Genomic DNA, 14449 nt, shown 5'->3' with positions numbered 1-14449 from the left:
AGTTTGAATTTTTAATCCCAATTTAGCCCTCCCTATACCCCTGACCGTTGCCTTATAACTCTGTAGTTCTCAATATTTCCCCACTCCTTGACTCTGAGTTTGGTCATGGAACATGTTTTGGCTGAGGAATGGACTAAGGGGCTGGGAATGTGTCGGTGCACTTGGATATGTTCTCTTGCATCTCCCTCATCACCAGCCAGCCCGTCTATCATAGGGAGGACGACAGAGGTGGAGCAGAGCCACCCCAGCCAGCCCACAGAGTGACACAGAGTCACCTCAGCCACTGCAGAGCAAAGCAGAGCTGCTCCAGGTTACGTACAAACTCCCCGGCAAGAGATACATATGTCCTGCTGCATGCTGTTCAGGATTTGTGGTTGGTGGTTATGTGGCATTATATGGCAATAAGCTAACCAACACGTCTTCCTTCTTCTGACATCACTCTCTTTATTCCTTCTTCAACACTTTTTTTTTTTGTTTTAAATCAAATCCTTTGGATTTTTTTTTTTTTGGCATTGATTTTTATAAATCTGGAGGAAGTTTGTCTCCAACTAAATTATTCTGTGACTTCTTAGAAAAAATACGGATACCCTTTTTCAAAATGGCCCAGGTGAGTCACAAACTCTGACTTTCCCGGCCTTCAGCATATTTCAAGGTAATATGGGATGACAGCATGGAGCCTACCTGGACCGTCTCTTCTAATTCTATTCTTTGGATTTCAGCTCAATGTGTACTGAGCTCCCATTCTGTACCAGGCACTAAGTATAGGCACATAGTTTTGAATGATAAGAATTCACCAGGCAAATAGAAGGGAGGAAAAGATCTTGCAGGCATGAGGAACACAAAGATGGAAGACACAGCCCTATAGATTCTGGGAATCTGAAATCCTTTGGTGCTGGTGGAACATGAAATATGAGAGTGATAATGTTAGGTTTAGAGAGAAGGGGATGGTGACCAGCCTCCAACATGACTTCCAGTGATCCCCACTTCTGGTATATTCACGTCCTGTGTAGATCCTTCCCACACCGGCTTAGGGGCGGCCTGTGTGACCAACAGAATAATGTAGAAGTGATGGTGTGTGACTTCTGAGACTAGGTCACAAAACACACGGATTTCATCTGTATCGCCCACACTGGACGAAGCCAGCCACTATGTTGTAAGAACATGTACGCAACCCTATGGAGAGATCTCTGGGATAAAAAATTGGGGCATTTTGCCAACAGCCAGCACCACCTTGCCAGCTGTCAGTGAGCTATAGGAGCATATTCTCCAGCCCTAGTCAAGCCTACATTTGACTACAGATCTGGCTGACATCTGGACTAAAACCTTATGAGAAACCCTGAGCTAGAACCACCCCCTTTTAATTCCTGACCTACAGACACTGTGAAATAATGAATGTTTCTTGTGATGGTGTTAATACATTTTACAATATGTTTCAGCAATACATCACCAATACAGAAGGCAAAGCTCAGCTATATGCTGCCATGTTTGCTCTGCTGTGTCCTGTAGTTAGGGGCAGCCACTGCAAAGTTATTGATGAACATGATCTTTAGCTGTATCATGGCACCGGGTGGAGAGCAGGTTTGAAGAGGGTGAGACTGGAGGCAGGACAGCAGGGCAGGAGGTTTGTCCAGGTGAGAAAAGATGAAGGACTGACTTGCATCTGAGGAAGTCAAGACATCCTGAGGGGAGATAACGAGAGAGAACTGAGGACTGACTGGATGGGTAGAGGAGTAATGGAGTGGTCTGTGAGGACTGGTAGTTTTATAGCGTGGGTGACTGGGCAGGAGATAGGTCATTCACAGAGCTGGGGATACAGGAAGACATGCAGATTGGGCGGTGGGAAAATACTGAGCTAATTCCTGGATGTTTTGAGTTTGGGGTGCTTGTGGGATATTCAGTTAAAGAGGTCTCGGCGGCCGGGCGCGATGGCTCACGCCTATAATTCCAGCACTTTGGGAGGCCGGGGCAGGCAGATCACAAGGTCAGGTGTTCCAGACTAACCTGGCCAACATGGTGAAACTCCATCTCTACTAAAATACAAAAATTAGCCAGGCGTGGCAGCAGGCACCTGTAATCCCAGCTACTGGAGAGGGCAAGGCAGGAGAATGGCTTGAACCTGGGAGGTGGAGGTTGCAGTGAGCCAAGATCACGCCACTGCACTCCAGCCTGGGTGACAGAGTGAGACTCTGTCTCAAAAATAAATAAATAAATAAATAAATAAATAAATAAATAAATAAATATAAAAGGTCTAGGCATGGAGCTTCAGGTGTCTGGAAAATTCTGTCCTGATAGTGTGAAATAGATCTACTTAATGAACTCCAAAAACAGAGCAGTGGATAGTTTTGATGCTATACCTGCAAATAACCAAAAACAGTGTTCGCTTCTAGAAAATGCACCCCCTTTAAGGCTCCTGAATGGGATTTTAGGTTATGTGAATGCTTAAAATAATAATAATAATAAGCAACAGCATCTAGCACTTTCAGGTAGTAACTGGGTAAAATTACAGCCTCTAGCTGATAGCTGTCTGCTGGTGGCATCTCCTCCCCACTCACACCATGGTATATTCTTCTAAATTAGTAGTTCTCAACCTTGGCTCTGCATTCAAAGCACCTGGAAAATTTCATGAGGATTAAGTGGAATGGTTTAAAAATAACTGTCAGATGGCAGATGTTTGCTATCGCTTTCTTCCTGCCTAAAAAGTGAGACTACACTCTTACCTCTCTCCCTCTCCTGAACCAAAAGGGATCCTCTCATTGAAAGAGTTTTGTACAATGCAAAACTTTATTCAAATATATGTGTCTCTAAAAGATAACTCTTAAGAAACATAGCCACAATACTATCACATCTCAATTATCCATAATTCCTGTATATAAAATATCCAATCAGTATTCTCATGTCCCTCACTAGTTGAATTTTTGTTTGTTCAAATTAGAATAAAGCCCAGTTGCTTCAATTGATATGTCTCCTCAATCTCTTTTAATGTATAGAGTCTACCACCATGTTTCTTTTTCCCCTGTAATTCATTTATTAATGAAACCAGGTCATTTTTCTTGTAAACTTTCCTTCAGTCTAGGATTTACTGATTGCATCCTCATGTGTTTTAAAAACAAACTTTTACAAAAAGTTTTACATTTGCAGGCCAGGTGCAGTGGCTCACTCCTGTAATCCTCATATTTTAGGAAGCGCAGGTGGGAAGATAGCTTGAGGTCAGGAGTCGGAGACCAGCTTGGGCAATATACTAAGACTCATCTATATATTTTTAAAAGCTTTTTACATTTACAGGAAAATTGTGGAGACAGTACCTAGAGTTCCCATTACTCCAACTAATTTACTCTATAATTAACATCTTACATTATGGTACATTTCTTGCAATAATGAACCAATTTTGATACATTATCATTAGACAAAGTCTATACTTTATTCAGATTTCTCTAATCCATTTAGTCATGTCATGTGTCCTTAGGCTAGTCTTTACTGTGACAGTTTCTCAGACTTTCATTGTATTTCATGATTGCTATTGACTGAATATTTTTGTTCCCCCTAAATTCATATGTTAAAATCCTAACTCCCAATTTATTGGCATTTGGAAGTAGGGCCTTTGGGAGGTGATTAGGTCATGAAGGCAGGGGCCTCACGAATTAGATTAGTGACTTTCTAAAAGAGGTGAGTACATGTCTATAAATATTTCCCTATGTAAACATATGTAGCAATATTAAGTTAAACATGAGTTAATACTGATGTCTCCAACTGAAATCCACTATTACATAGATCATTCTAGTCTCTTCCTGATATTTTAAAAAGGGGCATCTTTATATTTCTAATAATTGGTATTTAGGTTGAGATTCAACTTCAATTTTGTGAAAGAAAAATTAATAGGAGGTGATGTATTCTTCCATCATGAAGTGCACAGTAACTGGTTGCCTTTTCATGATGTTAGCAACCATTGATGGTCATTCCCTAGGATCCATTAATTCTTTAAAGTTAAAAAAAAAATGTAAAATTGTTATTGGCTCCTTCTTCTTTGATTAGCTAGAATACTTAAAACAAAAATTTCCTCTCATCAACTATTTAGTAGCCCTGAGGAAGCACCCATATAAAAAAGGCAGGATGGGCTGGGCACTGTGGCTCACGCCTGTAATCCCAGCACTCTGGGAGGCCAATGTGGACAGATCACATGAGATCAGGAGTTCAAAACCAGCCTGGCCACCATGGTGAAACCCTGTCTCTACTAAAAATACAAAAATTACCTGGGCGTGGTGGTGGGCACCTGTAAGCCCAGCTACTCAGGGAGGCTGAGGCATAAGAATCGCTTGGCCCTGGGAGGCAGAGGTTGCAGTCAGCCAAGATTGCGCCACTGCACTCTCTAGCCTGAGTGACAGAGCAAGACTCCATCTCAAATAAATAAATAAATAAAATAAAAAAGCATGATAAATGCTTAATTCTTTTCCTCATTATTTTAAAAATGAATTGGTTCCTTAGCATCCTCCTAGACTGACCACAGAGCTATTTTTGGTTCCATGTACCATTATGAACTTGAAGCAGCTTTTTAGGTACATGGCTCAGCCCTCTACCTCCAGCCTTGAGTCCTGGGCATTCTACCTCAGGATAGTGAAATGGGGGATGGTTGGTGGGGGTGGGGATGTGGGGCAGAGGCAGAGAGGGATTTGAAAGAGATGGCAAGGTTGGGGGCTCTTAAGGGCTTCCATATTCCTTCATCCAGAAAAAGCTCTGGTCTCCAAAGCATTAATTCCTGAATAGCTGTTGCCTTGGTTTTTATAGATTTCGTGTTGCCTGATTTGAGTCCATCTTTAAACGTCTCTTCAAGTAACCAGGAAAGAAAGAACAGCCTGAAGATCTGGAAAGGGCATGTTTAACCCTAAATCCTTAAAAGTAGCTAATCTAGGAGACAAGGTCACCTTTGAAATGCTGGGGAAAGGGGTAGATCACCTCTTCTCCACCTTAGCTATTAGTTACCTGAAACACCTTTGAAAAGCCACATATGTCCCTGCATTGCCTCCACAGATTCTGATTCAGTTGGTCTAGTTGGAACCCTGAAATTGGCAGTTGTTATCAGCTTTTAGAGCAAAGTGAGTGTAACATGAAGCCAGGCCATTTCCAAGTCCCCAGAATGATAGCAGGCCATCGTGGATTGTATCACACCTACAGCTTTATCACCTTGATCTGGCCGTCTGATGTTAGTAGTTGGCATGTCCACCCTGTAACTCAGAAGACTAAGCTAGGAAAATGATGCCCAACAGTTTTCATCCTTGATGAGTGTGGCTCATTTCCAACCCCTGGGTCTTTAACATAACACACAGCACTGTGCCCCAACCCTCGACTCCAAGAATGGCTACATTTACTTTCTGCCTGGCACTGTTGTAAGTGCTTTACATATCTCAACATCCCTAATAGGTTGGTATCATCTCCACTGAACAGATGAGCTATTGCGATCTGAGGGAGTTAAGTGGCTTGTTAAGGTCATAAACCCGTTTCTGGGTGGGTCCGGACTCTTTCCCACCACCTGCTGTCACTTACAGGCTGTGACTTTATGCCCAGCCCCCCTCAAGGAGCTGCCTCCTGCTTTCTATTGCATAATCAATATCAACACCTGGTTTAAGGGCGCTCTGCAGGGTGGGGAAGGCCTGGCCTGGGGTGAGGGATCCTGCATCTCAGCATCAGGCCCTGAGTAGGCCTCTGCCCTAGTGGTAGGGTAACCCACCCTCCTTCACAGCTCAGAGGTCTCAGGGTGTGTGAGGGAAAGACTAGAAAGCCTAGGAGGCTTCTACCTCTCACTCCTCCTCACTCCCAGTCCTGGGCCACAGGATTTCACTCACGGCTCCTTCCACCCCCATACTTCCCCTGAAAATCTCACTGCCCTGTGACTTCTCCATGTGCCATTTCCTGTGCGTCAGACCCCCACGATCAGCTGCCCACTGCCTATGGCCACCCCAATTCCTGACTAGAACTACACTTATCACTGCTTACCCTTCTCCTACTCTCCCCTTCTCAGAAAATGACACCACATCCAGGAAACTCTGAACCACCACTAGCCCAGCGCTCCCTCTTCCCCATTCACTCAGTCACCAAGTCCCCTCAGTTTCACCACTCAAGATAGTTGTTAGACCATGGCGCCTCTCCATCCCCATTTCCCTAGGATGGGCCTTGGTGTCTGAGGCCAACCCTGCCTCATTTCCTCCTAAAGCCCACCCAGGCCTTGTGCTTTGTGTACCACCACACCCAGCCAAATGTACTTATTGCTTCTTTGGCTCCCAGCACTCAACTGAGCGCCCCAGTTCTTCCTCACCTGCTGGGACACTCCAGATGACTCCAGATGGTTAGGTAGGCGTTTATGTACCAGCCTTGCTCCAGGTTCAGGGTGCTGCCATACCTTCAGCGCCCCCCCCCGCCGCAAGCCCAACCCAGAGGCTGTTTATGGTTTCCCTAAGGTTCCTGGGTCCTGGACATCAGTCCGGTCTGCAAGCCCCGCCCTGATTGGCTGCCTCCCGCACCGGTCGCGGCGCCCGGACCTGAGGTGCCTCGGTTCCTCCCCTTATCCCTGAAGGGTGGGGCCTTGCGACACCGCCCACTCTCGGATGGGTCCGAGGTGAGACCCGCCCTTGTGCCCTCGTGGGCCTTCGGGACAGCGGAGGAGCAGTGTCGGGCCATGGCCAGGGCCGGCAGGCTGGAGCTGGCCGAGGCTCTGGCGCTGGGGCCAGGCTGGAGGCCTGCCTGCCTGCTATGCGCTCCTGCACGCGCCTGACCCTGGGATTCTCTTTGGCCGCCTCCCCCTGCGCTACGCCATACCGGTGAGGGGGGGGTGCGCCCGGCCTCTCTCCACTATGGCCCTGCCCCTCCCCGTGGCGCTACTCTTGGGTGTCCCTGCCAATCCCAGCTTCCTCCTCTCGCAGATGCAGATGCGCTTCGATGGGCGCCTGGGCTTCCCTGGCGGATTCGTGGACTCGCAGGACAGCAGCCTGGAGGACGTGCTGAACCGTGGTCTGCTGGAGCAGCTGGGCGAGGCGGCGGCCGACTTCCGTGTGGAGCGCCCTGACTGCCGCAGCTCCTACGCTGGATCAGGGCCACGCATTGTGGCCCACTTCTGTGCCAAGTCTCTGACGCTCGAGCAGCTGTCGGCTGTGGAGTCCAGCGCAACAGGCGCCAAGGACCACGGGCTGGAGGTGGGACCAGTCTGGGACCCTGCTCCGTATCCTATTCCTTTCCCTTCCCTTCCTTCCTTTGCCTCAGAAACTCTTTTTGGATTGAGGTCCCCGTCTGTCAGAACTTGCCCTCTTCCCCATTTTCTTGGTGGAGTTGAGATCTTGGTCTTCTCTTATTGAATGGTACTGCCAACCTAGGTTCCCGGGAAGATTTCCACCCACCTCGCCCTTTACTGGGCTCTGGAGAGATTTTTCTAGAATACACTTATCCACATCTCTCAGCTGCTCTCTGTTGATAATGTGTAAATGGCCAGGCATCTACCCTAGTCCCTTATTGTTGGGCCTCTGTTTTTCTTAGGAAGAAGATATGGCCCTAATACTAAGGCCAGGGCGGGAGACAGATTGTATACGGAGGTGGTTCTCAAATTTTGTCAAGTATCAGAATCATCTGTGAGGCTTATAAAAACAAAATGACTAGATTCTACTCCCAGAATGCTGGTAGTGGGTGAGAAAGCACCAGCTTCCACCACTCCCAAGTCCGGGGGGCAGGGGTTCAGAAATCTGAGAATTTGTTTTTTTCAAAAGTTCCCAAGTGATGCTAATAACGCTGGTCTAGGTTTCCCATTTTGAGAACCATTGTTGCAGGGTTAAGCATGAATTTTGGCGTTAGGAGCCAATAGAGTTTTGGGGGACAGATGTCATAAGGATTAACATCGATGGAGCTGGATAGCATGTCTTGGGTCATTTGCAGAGCGTTCGGTCCACTGGGCCTCCTTTAAATAGGAGCCTTGGACTTATTTCTGCTGGAGTATTAAGGGTTGAGCCATCTGCTCTAGAAAGATCTGCTAAAGAGAGGATGGAGGTAGTGACATGAGCTACCTGGAGTCCCAGTGTCTCCTGTCTCCTTACTTTTACAGGTGCTGGGCCTGGTGCGAGTGTCCCTGTATACCCTGCGTGATGGTGTGGGAGGCCGGCCCATCTTTCTGGAGAATTGCTTTATTGGTGCTTCCCGGGAGCAGTTACTGGATACCCTCCAGGACTTGGGAGTGGTGGAAGCTGGTCTTTCTCAGGCCTTCAGATCCCAGTTCGTCTGAGGCATCCCTCTGTGGACTCAGGGAACCTGAGATGAGGACTTTGGTACAAGGAAGGGAATGTTTTCTCTTCTGGACCTAAAGATGATACCAAATTAAAAGAAGACATATATATCATATGTTTTGAGCAGAGGACCCTCCAATTCATGGGATCAGGGACAAAAATCCACAGCTCATCCCAGGGGCCCTGGCAGGTTCTCAGAGCCTACCTCTTCCTTGTGCATTTGCATACAGCCTGGTAACCCCCAGACATGCATATGTACAATGTGACCACACACAGCCTGACATCTTTCACCTGTGAGGTTCAAATTAAGCAGGAATTGGCATTTTTTTTACCATAGCCTGCCTCTTGCTTTGCAGAGAGCTTCTACAGCAAGGGTGAGTCCTTCCCACAGTCCTCCATGGCTGCTCTTTAGGGTCTAGCCCAGCCCATGTTTTTTGGGAAGGATAGAGAAGCAGAGGACCCTCTTTGCTTTCCTGAAAGTAGCCATGCCCTTGCTGGAGGGTTCACCAAAGCAATTGGTGGGAGAGGGTCTTAACCAGCCTCCAACACTTTGCTTCTCCTGAAACTGAGAAGGGGTAAGGAAGTAGCTAGGTCCCCTTGGATGGAGCATGGACGTGAGACCTGTGAGTACTGGTGTCTCCTTCAGAGCTTTCATCTTTGGTTCGCTGTAGACTCTGGGACTATCAGAAGAGAACTGACTCATACCTGTCTAGCCCTGCCCTGCCAAAAAAAGAGCCTCCCGTTAAAGAGGGGATAGAGCTGGGCCTTGAGGCCCTTCACTTCTTTCAACAGCTATTTAATATGTACCTACTAAATACCACGTACTATAAAAGGTATAGAAAGCCATCCTTGCTCTCCAAGACTCCAGGGCAGGGATGGGCAAACATTTTCTCAAAAGCCAGATAGCAAATATTTTAAGCTTTGTAAACTACATAGTTTTTTAAAAAATATTTTCTAACATTGACTAATAAAAATTGCCTATATTTATTGTGTACAAAATGATGCTTTGAAATGTGTATACATTGTGACGTGGCTAAATTGAGCTAATTAGCATATGCATTACCTCACATATTTATCATTTTTCATGGTAAGAACATAAAATTTACTCTTAGCAATTTCCACAAATATAATGCAGCTATTAACTATAGTCACCATTCATGCAACAGATCTTTTGAACTTATTTCTCCTAACTGAAATTTTGTATTCTTTGATCAATATCTTCTCAATTACTGTTCCCTACCCCCAGTGCCTGGGAACCATTATTTTACTCTCTGTTTCTATGTGTTTAACTTTTTTAGATGCCATATATAAGTGAGATCATATGGTATTTGCACCTGGCTTATTTTATTTAACATGTCATCTAGGTTAATCCATATTGTCACAAATGACAGGATTTCCTTCTATTTTAAGGCCAAATAGTATTCCATTATGTATATATACCACATTTTCTTTATTCATTTCTCTGTTGATGGACACTTACATTGATTCCACATCTTGGCTATTGTGAATAATGTTGCAGTGAACATGGGAGTGCAGATATCTCTCCAGAACCTAATTTCAATTCCTTTGGATAAATACCCTGTAATGGGATTGCTGGACCATATAGTAGTTCTTTATTTTTAAATACCTCCATGCTGTTTTCTTTTTTTTTTTTTTTTTTTTTTTTTTTTGAGACGGAGTCTCGCTGTGCTCCCAGGCTGGAGTGCAGTGGCCTGATCTCGGCTCACTGCAAGCTCCGCCTCCCGGGTTCACGCCATTCTCCCGCCTCAGCCTCCCAAGTAGCTGGGACTACAGGCGCCCGCCACCACGCCCGGCTAGTTTTTTGTATTTTTAGTAGAGATGGGGTTTCACCATGTTAGCCAGGATAGTCTCGATCTCCTGACCTCGTGATCCACCCGCCTTGGCCTCCCAAAGTGCTGGGATTACAGGCTTGAGCCACCGCGCCCGGCCTCCATGCTGTTTTCCATGATGATCATACTAATGTACATTTCCACCAATATTGTGTAAGTGTTCCCTTTTCTTCATATTTTCTCTAATGCTTATCTTTCATCTTTTTAAATCATAGCCATTCTAACAGGTGTGGGGTGATATCCTATAGTGGTTTTGATTTTCATTTTCCTAATAATTAGTGATGTTGAGCATTTTTTATATACCTATTGGTCTTTCTTTGAGAAATGTCTATTCAGGTCATCTGCCTCATTTTTAATTGGGTTATTTGTTTTCTTGCTATTGAGTTGTTCATGTTCCTTATATATTTTGGCTATTAACCTCTCATCAGTTGTGCGATTTGAAATTATTTTCTCCCATTCTATAGATTGTCCCTTAACTGTGTTAACTGTTTCCTGTGCTATGCAGAAGGTTTTAGTTTGATGTAATCCCATTTGTCTATTCTTCTTCTTGTTGCCTGTGCTTTTGAAGTCTTATCCAAAAAAATCATTGTCCAGACCAATGTCATGGAGCTGTTACCCTGTTTTCTGTAGTTTTATAGTTTCAGGCCTTGCATTTAAGTCTTTAATCTATTTTGAGTTTATTTTTTATATGGTATGAGATAAAGTTCTAATTTTATTCTTCTGCACAGAAATATGCAGTTGTCCCAACACCATTTATTGAAGAGATTATCTTTTCCCCATTGTGTATTCTTACCCTCTGTGGAAAATCAATTGACCATAAATGTGTGGATTTATTTCCAGGATCTCTATTCTGTTCCACTGGTCTATGTGTCTGTTTTTAATGACAGTACCATGCTGTTTTGGTTACTAGAGCTTTGTGGCACATTGTGAAGTCAAGCAATATGATACTTCTAGCTTTGTTGTTTTGGTTAAGATTTTTTGGCTATTCAAAGTTTTTTGTAGTTTCATATGAATCTTTGAATTTTCTATTTCTTTGAAAAAAGTCATTGGAATTTTGATAGGGATTGCATTGAATCTGCAGATTGCTTTGAGTAATATGGACATTTTAACAACATAAATTCTTCCAGTTCATTAACAAGGGATGTGTTTTCATTTATTTGTGTCTTCTTCAATTCCTTTTTTTTTTTTTTTTTTTTTTGAGACAGAGTCTCACTCTGTCACCCAGGCGGGAGTGCAGTGGCACCATCGCAGATTACTGCAACCTCCTCCTCCCAGGTTCAAGCAAGCCTCCTGCCTCAGCTTCCTGAGTAGCTGGAACTACAGGCATGCACCATCACACCCAACTAATTTCTGTATTTTTACTAGAGATGGGGTTTCGCCATGTTAGCCAGGCTGGTCTCCAACTTCTGACCTCAGGTGATCCACCCACCTTGGCCTCCCAGAGTGCTGGGATTATAAGCATGAGCCACCCCACCTGACTTTCAATTACTTTCATCAATGTCTTATAGTTTTCAGTGTAGAGGTCTTTCATCTGTCTGACTAAATTTATTCCTAAGTATTTTAATCTTTTGGTGCTATTGTAAATGGGATTGTTTTCTCAATTTCTCTTTTTGATAGTTTGTTTTTTATTGTACAGAAATGCTACTGATTTTTGAATGTTGACTTTGTTTCCTGCAACTTTACTGAATTTGTTTTTAGTTGTAACTTTTTTTTGCTACAGTCTTTAGGGTTTTCTATATATAAGATCATGTCTGCAAACAGGGAAAATGTAACTTCTTATCCAATTCGAATGCCTTTTCTTTCTTTTGAGTAATTGCTCTGGGTAGGACTTCCAGTACTGTGTTGCATCCTTCTCTTATTTGTGACAGACAGAGCCTTGCTCTGTCACCCAAGCTGGAGTGCAGTGGCGGTATCTCAGCTCAAAGTAATTATTGATAGGTAAGAACTTACAGCCATTTTGTTAATCATTTTCTCATTCTCTATAGGTCTTTTGTTCCTTTCTTTCTGTCTTGCTGTCTTTTGTGATTAGGTGATTTTAAATTTTGTATTCTCTGATTTTTTGCTTTTTATCTTTTATGTATCTACTGTATGTTTTTGCTTTGTGGTTACCAGAAGGCATATATAAAATATAATTGTAATAGGCTATTTTAGGCTGACTACAACTAAATATTAATTGTATACAGAAACTCTACACTTTTACTCCATCCTTAATGTTATAATTTACATCTTTTTATATTGTGTATCCCTTAACAAATTTTTGTCACTATTATCTTAATAGATTTGTCTTTTAACCATTATATTAAAGATATAAGTGATTTATACAGCACCTGAATTTGACTGTGCACTTACTTTTTCCAGTGAGTTTAAGGCTTTCATATGCTTAGTGTTAGTAATTAGCATACTTTTCTTTCAACTTAAAGAACTCCCTTTAGCATGTCTTGTAAGACATGCCTGATAATAATGAAGTCCCTCAGCTTTTCTTTGGGAAAGTTTCTATGTCTCTTTCATTCTTAAAGGCAGTTTTTCCAGGTACAGCATTATTGTTCCAGCATTTATTTCCTTCAACACTGAATATATCATCCCACTCTTTCACGGCCTGTAAGGTTTATGCTAAGAAATCTGCTGATAACCTTATTGGAGCTCCCTTATATGTTATTTCTTTTCTTTTCTCTTGCTGCTTTTAGGATCCTCTCCTTGCTTTGATTTTTGATAGCTGGATTATAACATATCTTGGTATGGTTTTGTTTAGATTGAATCTTGTTGGAGATCTTTCACCTTCCTGACCCCAGATTTGGAAAATTTTATGCTATTATTTCTTTAAATATACTTTCTAGCCCGTTTTCTTCCTTTTCTTCTTCTTGGGCTCTTATAACTCAGTATTTCCTCTTTTGATGCTGCTCCATAAATCCCACGGGGCTTCTTCATTCCTTTTCATTCCTTTTTATTTTTCTTTTCTTACTATATATTTTCAAATAAACTCTCTTTGAGTTTATAGATTATTTTTTCTGCTTGATCAATTCTGCTGTTGATATTCTATTACATTTTTTGTTTCATTCCTGGTATTTTCCAGCTCCAGAATTTCTGAATTTTTAAAAATATAATTCTAATCTCTTGGTTATTATTTTCCTCATTTATTGAATTATCTATCTGTAGTGTTTTGATGTTTGCTGAGCTTCCTTAAAATAATTATTTTGATTTGTCAAGAAGATGATGAGTCTCCTTTTCTTTTAGTTTGGATACTGGTTCTTTATTTAGTTCTTTGCAGGGAGGGAGTTGGGGGTGGATCATGTTTCCCTGATTGCTCTGAATCCTTGTGGCTGAATGTTGATATCCACACATTTGAAAAAACAGGGACTTATTCCAGTCTTTTCAAGCTTGTGTCATCTGGGGCAGCCTTTTACCAACTAGCCTGTCCAGAAATTCTGGGCAGGCCATCTGGCATGGTCTGCAGGGAGGTTTGCTGCTGGACTCCTCAGATAGGCTTATCTGGTGTCTGGGTCAGAAAGTGGGGTCCTGGAGGCTAGGTCCATGAAGGCAGGCCTGGAGCCTACTTCTGCAATGACTAGCCTGAAGCTTGGGTCCACAGGGGCAGACTTGGAACTAATATAGACCTTGACCCTGAGTCTGCACAGGCCAGCCAGGCACTGGCAGGGAATGGGTGCCTGGATCCACTGGGATGGGCCTGTACTCTGAGTATACAGGGACTGGCCTGACACTGGGGTGGGCCTGGAACCTGAGTCCTTGGTGGGGCTATCTAGGGTCTTGTGTCCAGAAGGCCTGGTCTGGAGTCTAGGCCTATAGATGTGGTCCTGGAACCTTGGCCCACAGGGCCCAGCCTGGCACCAGGGTCTGCTGGGCTGGGGTCTAGACTCTGGGTTTGCTGGAGCAGGCCTGAACTGTGGGTCAAAACTGGAGCCATGAGCACTGACCTGGAGCCTGGGCCCAGTCTGATGCTGGGTCAGGCATGGAGCTTGAAACTGCAAGGGCTGGTCTAAAGCTTGGGATCCTGGGTGCTAATGTGGAGCCTGGAGCCATGGGGGCTGGCCTGGAGCCTGTAGCTGTGGGGGCTGGCCTGAAAGCTGAGTATGCAGTTACTGACATGAAAACTGGGTCCACAAGGGCTGGCCTGTGTCCTAGGTCTGCTGGAGTGTGGGGACACGTGGTCTATCCTAGAAAGTGAGCATACAGAAAATGGCCTGGCACTGGGCAGGCCTGGAGCCTGAGTCCACAAGGGAAACCCTAAAGCCTGAAGCTATGGGGACTAGCCCCCCAGTGCTTAGAGTGGTCTGGAGCCTGGAGCAGACAGGACCAACATGGCCCTGCGATGGGCCTGGAACCTTTGTCTAT

At 44.1% G+C, this 14449-nt stretch overlaps 1 long non-coding RNA gene and 1 pseudogene across 2 annotated transcripts; one reads left to right on the top strand and one right to left on the bottom strand.

Moving 5' to 3' along the window:
- Positions 1 to 424: 424 nt before the first annotated feature.
- On the bottom strand, positions 425 to 6657 carry LOC103882358. The gene is made up of 2 exons (XR_644144.4): positions 6305 to 6657; positions 425 to 1679 (listed from the first exon to the last, which is right to left on the bottom strand). It is a non-coding gene; the product is annotated as an uncharacterized LOC103882358 (long non-coding RNA).
- A 7-nt stretch (positions 6658 to 6664) lies between these two features.
- LOC101008456 lies at positions 6665 to 9842 on the top strand (annotated as a pseudogene). The gene is made up of 2 exons (XR_002520191.2): positions 6665 to 7178; positions 8075 to 9842. The product of XR_002520191.2 is annotated as a U8 snoRNA-decapping enzyme-like (transcript).
- Positions 9843 to 14449: the final 4607 nt, after the last annotated feature.

Source organism: Papio anubis, chromosome 2 (assembly GCF_008728515.1).
Source record: "Papio anubis isolate 15944 chromosome 2, Panubis1.0, whole genome shotgun sequence".
NCBI lineage: Eukaryota > Metazoa > Chordata > Mammalia > Primates > Cercopithecidae > Papio > Papio anubis.
This window is presented reverse-complemented; position numbering and strand designations above follow the sequence as displayed.